Here is an 8730-nt window from a genome sequence, read left to right on the forward strand (position 1 = left end):
GTAGAAACAAGGAGACGAGTTATAAGTCTACATCAGTAGATCAGATAGAGATCATTTGGTCAGAATGATGGTAGTGGAGGCACAGAGAAGCAGACAGATTTGAGATATATATTGTAGATATCAGCAACTGCTAGGAGTAGGTGTATTATAGGATAGAAAAAAACCTTAAATTCAAGCAATTGGTGTGTGTATATATTGTCTGTCCATCTAGATTTTAGGATTCCTCGTAATAAGCAACTGTAGTGTAGTAGTTAAAATATCATGCTTTGGAATAACATTTCCTGGATTTAAATATAGGCTTCAGCATGTACTATATGGCTATGAGCAAGTTATTTCTGAATTTTCTATAATAATAGTAATACCTATTAATAATCTAGGTATTATTATTATTGTCTTTTATACAGATGTGGAAGAAAATAAAAGATTAAATCAAGTAACAACAAGCAAACACAAATAGTAACAAGACACACAACAGAGTACTTGTATATATAAAGACACAATCAATGTTAGCTCTGATGATGACAATGATGATGATGATGGTAGTTCTGTATCACTAATACAGCCTGGTATCTATCAAGTACTCCAGAAATTTCATTCAACCAATGATTGAGTTTAAAAGTCCCTCTTTATTTAAGAAATCTATTTTCCATCATTGTCTCACACCATAAGTTCTTGCAAGTATTCTGATGTAAGTGTCAGGTTAACATTTAGGTTTTAGAACAAATATTTTTAAGGATGGAGTAAACTAAAAGTATCATAGAAAACCTCAGACTGTTTATCTTGAGAGTGTACATATTTGATAAATACACCAATTAAAACTGTAGTATTTAAACATAGCCAGTTTCATCAATTAAAATATTTTATTTGTGTCAATGTACAGCATTCTGCTCAAAGCAGATACCATTTGTACATGAAAAATGGAAAAATTTCCTCTGACACCAAATCAACAAGGTAATCACCTTTAAATGGGCTCTCATTGGTTTGGGTGACTAGGAGATAAGAGTGGAAATGATCATTATGTACTTTTTGTGAACTTAAATACTATTTCCATTTCTGAGTAAGTTATATTTTATCATCATTTACAAGGTTAAATTCTCCCCCCCGCCCTTTTTTTTTTTTTTGAGACAGTCTCACTTTGTTGCCCAGACTAGGAGGCAATGGCACGATCTTGGCTCACTGCAACCTCTGTCTCCTGGGTTCAAGCAGGTCTACCTCAGCTTCCAAATAGCTGGGATTACAGGCGTTGCCACTATGCCCAGCTAATTTTTGCATTTCTAGTAGACATGGGGTTTCATCATGTTGTCCAGGCTGGTCTTGAACTCCTGACCTCAGGTGATCTACTTGTCTCAACCTCCCAAAGCACTGGGATTACGGTTGTGAGCCATCATGCCCTACCTAAATTCCCATTAAGTAAAGAAAAGTTTATTCAGGATGCCTTTGGTGGGAAGAATTTTAATTAAGAAATACCATGAAAAACTCTTTACTGTCTAGAAATTGCACATTACTTTTTAAAAAACTAAAGTAATGTGAAGTTATTATGATTGTTATTTAAATCTGGATATAGTTCTCTTAGCATATTCTTCTCTTAAAGGATAGTGCTACTAAGATCATTGTTGTTCTCAAACATAAATTCATTCATGTTTATATTTAATGTTGCATTTTAAACATATTTGTGCATTTTATGTAGATATAAATATGCAAAACAATTTCAAAATTAGTGTGTCTTTACATGTTTTCTATATTTTATAGCTATATATAGTATGATTATTGCCTTTGAGTTGATAGTCATTATATTTAATGTCAAGAAAAAAATGAGAGTCATCCTGCTATAATTTTGACCATGATCATTCTGATTGAAGTCATTGGGTATTTGGTGCATGAAATGATGACAGTCTGTAAACTTTGAGGAGATTTTTCAACCAAAAAAACACATTTTTTTAAAATAAATTTTTAAAATATATATCCTTAGAATATATCTTTAAAGATTATTATTCAGTGATCTTTTTTGATTAATCAGAAGTCCATTAGTAAAAGACATTATTTGCTTCTCATATCATATTGTAAATAGATATTACATTTCACTCTGCTTGTAGTATAAATATTTTTATATTAGTCATTGAAAATATAATGCATCCTAGTTCAGAGTGGTTATCTCTAGCAAACAGAAAGCTATTTCCTTAGCTATGATTATGCTTAATGGTTCATAAATGCCTGCATAATAATGCTCTTGTTTACTTATCTTTCCTGTTTATTTTCATCACGACTAGTTATTCTTTAAGGCCCTTCATATAATGCAAATTAGTCATTCTATATCCCTAAACCAGAATGTTGAATTTATATTAGATGATCTTGCTGCCTATACTACAATCCCTTTTTAAATACTATAAAATCAATTAGCGCAGTTTTTAATGGATTACAATATTGCAGTTAAAAAGAAGGATATAGATGCATATTACCTTATTTGCATCATTCTGATTATGCTAAAATTCAATTAAAAACAACCAATATTATTTAAAAATAAATAGAAAAGTCAATATCTTTATGAAGGACTCTCACAAATGCCATCTTTCATGTCTTTTTTTTTTTTGAGATGAAGTTTCTCTCTTGTTGCCCAGGCTATAGTGCTGTGGTCCAATTTTGGCTCACTGCAAACTCCACCTCCCGGGTTCAAGCAATTCTCCTGCCTCAGCCTCCCAAGTAGCTAGGATTATAGGTGCCCTCCACCATGCCCAGTTGATTTTTGTATTTTTGGTAGAAAGGGGCTTTCACCATGCTGGCCAGGCTGGTCTCGAACTCCTGACCTCAGGTGATCCACCCTCCTTGGCCTCCAAAAGTGCTGGGATTACAGGTGTGAGCCACTGCACCTGGTCTCATGTTATTTTTAAAGCAACCATAATATATGTGATTACCCTGTAATCAAAACCTTTTTTTTTGTCATTGATATGGGAGAAAGGATCCAAAAAACAATTACTCCTAAAAACAAAAATGGATGTTGTGACTCTGATTTTTCTGTTGGGTGTTGGAGGATGTTTGGTTTTTGAGAAACATCATTACAACAGAAAATAGATCATAAGAAAGAATCAGAGTAAAAAAATAGAGTGTCATCTTGTTGTAGTTTGAACTATGATGATTTTGATTGAAATCAATGGATGTTTGGTGCCTCAAATAATGACAGTCTATAAAGTTTGAGGAAATTTTCAGTGAAAAATTAACCTGGGTCAGAATGGAATCAAGAAGATAAACTTATGTAAAACTAGAATTCAATGTGAGATTGACTTTCATACCAGACAGTTCAAGTATGTTTGAATACATTACTAGGAAATACATAGACACCTAGTTTGAATCAGTCAAGCAGGACTCAGAATACAGATTTCTGGACCAAAACTCATTCCTCATGAAGTCTTTCTGCTTTCAGCAAAGCAGATCCCATCTCCAGTTTAAGTCACTCACAATTTTTCTACCCTCTGTTTAGTATGCTTGGTTCAGGGCATGTAACCTAAGTTGGCTCAATCAGGGTGAAATGCTGTGACAGAAGAGTATTTTGTTGTTTTTGTTGTTGTTATGGAAAGCATGCTATGCATTGTGAAGCCTGCAATGACATTAGTCATCTCACCACCAAAGTAAGCCAGCCTGATGACAAAGGCAAAAAGTACCAAAAGGGGCAGAGCTGAGAGAGTCACTGACCAAATCACAGCTGAAGCTCATCTTACCTTTGGACTTTCCCTTACATGAACCAATAAATTTTTTGTTGTTTAAAGAATTTGAGTTGTGTCCTGTTGCTTACAGCAGTAAAAGCCCTAACTGATTCAAAAGGTGTGTACCTCATGAAGTTGGTAAATGATGATTTTTCTGATGATTGGATATGGGAAAAACTAAAGCCAATGTAAGTCTAGATTTAAGGAAAACGTCATTGTTGTTTCATAAGGAAGCTCTCTGGGGCCATTTACACACCATCACCACAAATGACTGGAGGGATAAATTAGAAGAAAAGGAGAAACAAAGAAATAGAAATTCTTCTGAATCATGCGATCATGTTTTATATATTTGTATTATTTATTTATATAATTATTTTTTTTTTCCTCAGCGGTCCTTGTTCTGAGCAACCATGTCTTAAAGTAAGGATCTTTCCCCTCCAATAGAAAATATTCAGTCTTTCTGGAGCCCTCTACCTGCTATGTTACCACAGCTACAGCTATATCCATGTCCTTGATTTTGCTTTGCATTCTTTGAGTTCTGTATATTGAGAGATTGAACAGTTAACAAATAGTTACATTTTATTATAACAGATAAGGAACTTAGAAATGGTATATAAGCAGCTGAATATATGCGTCTTGAGCACCTATTTCCAAGTGTTAATAAGAATGTTTTCAAATATTATTAAGAATCACCTCCTATCTGATGCAAGTGGTCATTTCACATTTGAAAAGAAGATGTAAGTATTCAACTCTCAATATATATTTTCATGGATTTAGATTATAAAAACTAGACAATATTGACTCTAATAATGTAGTATTTAAAATCACGTAAAGGAATAAAATTGCTATTTGTAGTCTCATTTAAATCAGTTGAGAAACTGATTCTATTAGGTCCTGATTTCATCAGCATGGCTTATAATACTATAAATTGACTTTTTAAAGCAGTATAGTATCATATTTTGTAAAGGGCAGTGATTTGACTTAAGATGGACCTGGATTCTAATCCCAGTTACTTAAGCAGTAATTTAACATAATTTTACCTGAATTTATTCACATATAATTTTTTTTTTAAGAGTCTTGCTCTGTCGCCAGGTGCCAGGCTGGAGTACAGTGGCGCAATCTCTGCTCACTGCAACCTCTGCCTCCTGGGTTCAAGCAATACTCCTGCCTCAGCCTCCCAAGTAGCTGGGACTACAGGTGTGCGCTACCACACCTAGCTAATTTTTGTATTTTTTAGTAGAGATGGGGTTTCACTATGTTGGCCAGGATGGTCTTGATCTCTTGACCTCATGATCCGCCTGCCTCAGCCTCCCAAAGTGCTGGGACTACAGGTGTGAGCCACTACACCCAGTCTCACATATAAATTATAAATAATTATGTCTTCTTCAAAGGACTTTTGTAAAAAAAAATAAAGGTATAAAAAACATTTAACATATAATTGTATTTGAAATAGAAGCTAGTAAATAATAGCTATTATTATTTGAATTCCTTATTTAATTTTGTACATGTAATTAAAAATAAGGCCTATTATTTGTTTGATTAGGATGGTTATAGAAAATGACCAATTTAGGGACAGTTGGCATAGCAATCATAGATCAATCAGTGCAGTTATTTAAGACCCAGATAGGTTGTATAATGGAAGAAAAGCCAAACGTTCCTGCCTTAAACCTCCTGAGAGTAGGATTGTTATCTTCAAAAACATATTGCCTGACATGATTAGTGTGTATCCTGAAATAAAAAATATGTGAAAAAGAAAATGAGGGAAAAGATCACAGCTGTGCATTATGTGTATGTTGTTGACAAGGCACAAAATTACGCTTGAAGTGGAAGGACTATGGTTAGGACAATGATCAATTAAATAAAAGCATAAGCATCAGTATAATAAAGGTCTAAAGATTCCAGGTAAAGTTGTGTAATTAGATTTGTTCTTATCTTTTTAATTATATAACTCATTTGTGGCATAATTGTATCACAGAGAACCTTAATTACAAAATTAGATGATTAAATAGAAATGTGATATTAGACAAAATAAATACTATGACACAGTAACTTTTCACTACCTACCTGATAGCTTGAAAACATCTAGAATGGGAACTAAATAGTATTATGCTCTGTGTAGTGTTTCTGAATTATTTTTAACTTTTAAAAAAATGCCGTTACTACCTGTTTACTATCTCTGAATTCACCCTAAATGTTGATGAGTTTTCTTAACAGAGGAAGATAAAAAACTTGGGACCCAAGAAGACAATGTACAAAATCATAGTATTGATTCAAGTCTAGTGGAAGGAAAGGAGAGACTCAGAGACTATGTGTTGTCACTATATGACTATTCTACACACTTCTGCCATCGATTGAAATTTAAGAGAGACATTTACTGATTGCAGGATGGGCATAAATTCTAGTTCTTGTGAATGTGGTGAGAAATGAGCTTGAATAAAATTCAGTGAGAATAAGGCTTTTACAGGGAGGTGTTTCTCTTGACTTTTGAAGATCATCTTCTAAACAGTAGGATACCTATCTGTTGTAAGTGTAAAACTAAAGCTGTGCATTCAAAAAAATATATCTTCATTTATTCATGTTATATAAATGCTATAATTTTCCCTTGATGATCTAAAATAATATAGGACACTTCCAGTTGGAAAACATAAGTACATTTTTACTATTATCAGCGTGTCCTAATAGTGTGAAAGAAGTTTGTACTTATTTTGTCTTACTATGAATTTCTTCCTCATCCTCTTGTCATATAACCTTACCTATTTTTTTGTATAGGTTTAAAAATTTTGCTTTTCACATTTAGATCTACGCTCTCTCTGCAATTAACGTTTGTGTATTGTGGAGGGTAGTAGTGTTGTTTTAGTATCAGCTTGCTAGAAATAATTAAGTGCATCTGTTCCCAACTCTGCATTCCATGACATCACATAGGTAGCTTGATTACCCATGTTGAGAGTCTTTACACCACAGAAATTGGCCAGTACTGCAAATAAGATTTCCAATCCTGTCCCAGGAAGCTGGTTGTTAAACAGTTCCTGGCCCATCACTTGAAGTAGAGATCTAATTTTGTCCCATTTCTCCTATGGAGAACCAATTGTCACAGCATCATTTAATGACTGATTCATTCTTTACTCACTGAGTTGTAATGTCACTTTAGTCATACACCAAAATAGGTATTATACACTTGTCTAGGTCTTGTCATGACCTCAGCTGAGTTGGAGAAAGCTGAATTGTTAAGTGCTGGAGTAGCTGATTAAAACCCTAAGCCAAAACGAAAGTTAACAGTCAAAATGAGATAAGCAAGAGGCTAAACCAAAAAACAGAAACCAGTTCTGTTTTTCACCTTGTGATAGTGTGCTGGTTGAGCTTCAGATGGATCAGCACAGACATTGGGCTCTCCTCACTGTTAAGTGAGCCATGAACAAAAGGCTCCTGAAGCTTTCTGAAATCAAGGACTGGACAGAGGGCAAGAGAACAGGGCTAGGAGTAGCAAAGTATTGAAAATTAAGTCAGAGTGGATAAAAACTCCATTCCCCCCCCAATAAAGAAGTTTTGGCAGAGGCTCCTGAAAAGAGGGTATGGAGGAGGCTGAGCTGAGTCCTTTACTGCAGCTTCCTTCAGAGAACGCAATACATTTTGGTTGTGCTCTAAGTCTGGTATAGGGAGGGCAGTTTTTCCTCATAAGGCCTGTCAGGTAAAGCCTCTGTGATTGCCAATAGTTGGGCCTAAAAAAAAAAATCACACATCAGATTTTTGCTTGTGATGATGCCATTTTGTTTTATGATATTCTTTCTATCGCTTGTTATAGCTTTCTAAGGCTGGATATCTGGTCAAGCAATTTCCTTCTTCTCTTCTTATTCTTCATCATGTGAACACATTGTTGTTTGGACTTACTTTCTTCCGTAGGAATAACTTGAGAAAAATCCCTCAGAGCGCTTTATGCATTTTCATCTGCCATATATCATTACCTGCCACATATGACCCCAGACCAAGGTTATGTGGATTTCTCAGCTGATAAGTCCCTGGGCCATGCAGGTAACATGAGTTTGGCTTCTAAATTCATGTGAGGTAAAATCCTAGGTGTTTTGATTTGCTAGTAGAAACTTTTTTTTTGTTACCCAAAGCACAGGCTTCCTGTTGTCTCCTTCTGTTGGTGGGCAGGGTTTGTCTACTCTACCTATTCTCTGAGGAAATGGCCTTTAAAGGGTCCCAGCTTTGCACTAGTGTCTCACTTTTGACTCCCTGTCTTGCATGGGCCCCAAGCCCTGTCTTCTATCCCCGTAAGGATGACAGAACATGAATCTTTCTCTACAGACTGTCATGTTCTATGTTCCATTTCAGTTTCTTGATTTCATGTGTGTGATAGGTCAGCTTTCCTAAAAGCAGAGTCTTAAACAGGAATTTGGCATGAAAGTAATTTACTGAGCAAAAGCTCTTATGAAAAACCTGAATAAAGAAAGGGAAGCAGGATAGGGAAGGAGAAAAAAACAACAAGCAAGGATGTGGTCTCAGGTGAAGTCTAGCTTTCAGTTGATCCTCAGGAGAGGGTTTTGGGAGTAGAGTGGGGTGGGCACAAAAGTTCTGGAGCATGAATTTCAGCACAGAATTCTCTCTCTCTGAGACAAGGGTCTCAGACCTTTTATACCCCTGGGAGTTTATGCACCTTATGTGAATAACCTAGTGGAACAGAGTGCATAACCTCCCAGGAGGAGCCAAGGTAATTATCTCAAGAACAGAGGTAGCTATGAGCTATTAGCAGCCAATACTCACAACGTGGCGGAGAAGGGGGGTGTTGGGAAATAGTGGCCAAGTCTCTTAATGGGTCAACCACAATGTTTGCACTAACATATGACCTGCTTTGCCAGTTTGGTGCACCAATACACTATGTATGTTTCACACATTTCTTTTTTATACTTAATTGCTTATCCGTCTTTATTTATACAAAGTTTGTTATCTCCTTGAAGAAGCCTCTTTCTCGGCTGAATCATCCATGAAGACTATGGACTAATCAAAGTACTCCTGCTTTCAACAGCCAAATACAGTC

This window comes from Saimiri boliviensis, chromosome X, assembly GCF_048565385.1.
Source record: "Saimiri boliviensis isolate mSaiBol1 chromosome X, mSaiBol1.pri, whole genome shotgun sequence".
Taxonomy (NCBI): domain Eukaryota; kingdom Metazoa; phylum Chordata; class Mammalia; order Primates; family Cebidae; genus Saimiri; species Saimiri boliviensis.